Below are 2,090 nucleotides of genomic sequence, written 5' to 3' on the forward strand. Positions count from 1 at the left end.
TAACCGACTCTGTGATCAGCTTGGAAAGGCCCTGCCTCCTTGAGGGAGGTACTGACTGACTCAAGGGATCAAGGGTGAGGGTAGTATTCAAGTTCCTGGTGAGCTTTTAGTTCAGACCAGACAGTCATTTTCTGTTGCTGACCATTGTTCCAGGGCATTAAAGAGACGCCAAATTCAAAAGTAATTAAGGAGTATACTGTACATGGAATACGCCTTAACAGAGAGAAAGACAACACAAACACTAGATCCAGCTTCTGGATGAGGGAGTCATTATCGCACAGTCATGATGGCATCTGAGGATTCATACACATTAGAAAGAGAAAACAAAACACAACGTAAAACCCTTCCTGCCCTCGGCAACTGTTAGTGACTCTAGATAAGACAGGATAGAACTGCCCCTGCACGTGTGTGAGCCTGTAACTCTTCACGGGAGTAGAAAGGCCTGTATTCTCCTGCCCTGGTTTCAACCTGCCCACCTTGCAGATCCAAGCCCAGTGTATAACAACTAAGCTACCAGGGCTCCCTTCATGACCTTGCAGCTGCTGAAATGAGACATGGAACCCAAAGGAAACTGTCACGAAGCCATGACTGGTGGCAGATCAAGATCTCCTAGGGACTGATGGCATGAGGGAAGTGGCAACAGGGCAGGGATGGAGACACAGTCTGTCTGTTAGATAACAGAGATTACAGAATTGTCCCCAGACCTGTGCGCTGTGGCTTTCTGGGCAGGGATCATCAGGGAGTGACCTCCTTCAAGGACACCCCCAGGCAGACTCTAAGGGAGATGGTCTCTCTGACCCTGGTCTGCCTAGGGTGGGGGTAATGCATTCCCTAAGGCACTCTGCCTGAGGGCAGGTCTATCTGGATCCTGAGTGAATGCTCTGAAGGAATCAATGGAGCTTCAGCTCCAAGGGGATTCTGCAAATGGATTTAGGGTTTCCCTGTTGCAGGGTACCAAAGAGGCCTCCACCTCACATATAGATTGAGGAGAACATGTCTTAAGTCCTAAGAAGCACAGAGATGTGATCAGGACGAGGGCAGCCATTAGCAAGAGGGCCAAGTGGCATCTGAGGATTCCCAGTGGGAACGTAGAGCGTTAGGGCATGGATCAAAGGGAACTGCCCCACATTCCTGATTGTGGCAGTGAGTGGTGGGACTCCAGATGCAGGCTGAGGCCCATGATGGGGACACACACAGAGGGCAAGGTGGTCTACACCCTTGCTTAAGGATCAGGAGGAATTCAATGGAGGCGTAACATCTTCAGGCACCCTGCAGAAGACTGGGGGGCTGTCACTGCCATCCAGAGCCTTTTGCAAGCTAGTGAGCTCAAAATGGAAGCTCTAATGCATACAACTGCCACCCACAACCTTTGCAAATGGGGCATTCAGGGTGACGGGCTAATAATACCCAACCACAGCTCAGGGTGAAGGGCTAATACCCAACCACAGCTCAGGGTGAAGGGCTAATACCCACGTGTGGTCTCCTCCCACTGCCTAAGAGGAAAGAGTACACCTGGCCCTTGGGCATCAACTAATGGTAAATCCAGGTCACCTTCTCAGGATCTGAAATCTGTTGCCTAAGTTCCTGAGGTCAATGCTTTGTACAACTGGGGGTGGGGGTGGGTGGCTGGGTGGGGCGGCATTTCCCACCCTGTGCAGCAGGGACATCACGCCATTCCCTGCAGGAGGCCCTGCCATAATGGAATCACCTCCAGGAGAAGATACCCTGTGATCCCCCAATCTCTGGAAAGGGCGTGGTCTTGGGGCTGAGCCCGCCTCCATACATAAGGAGGTGTTCCAGGTATCTTTACGTTGTGCCTCCTGCCTCTGCTGGGATGTCAGCGTCTGTGTTCTGGACCGTGAGCTTCCTCCAACCCTGTGGTCCTGGATCTGCTTGCTCCTGCCCAACCCTCCACAGCTGGGACTGACCAGCCTCCGCGCCAGTGGTGAGTCACTGACTTGCACTCCCATGAAGCGTGTTCCCCTGGTGGGGCTGGGGTGGAAGGGCTCCGTCTGTGGTTTGAACCTGCCACTGGCTCTTGGGGAGAAAGATGTGGCCATGGGCTTCCTTGAGGGGTGCACCTTGGGGAC

The sequence above is a fragment of the Echinops telfairi genome, unplaced genomic scaffold (assembly GCF_000313985.2).
Source record: "Echinops telfairi isolate 266 unplaced genomic scaffold, ASM31398v2 ScPeMD7_5592;HRSCAF=6446, whole genome shotgun sequence".
NCBI classification, from domain to species: Eukaryota; Metazoa; Chordata; class Mammalia; order Afrosoricida; family Tenrecidae; genus Echinops; species Echinops telfairi.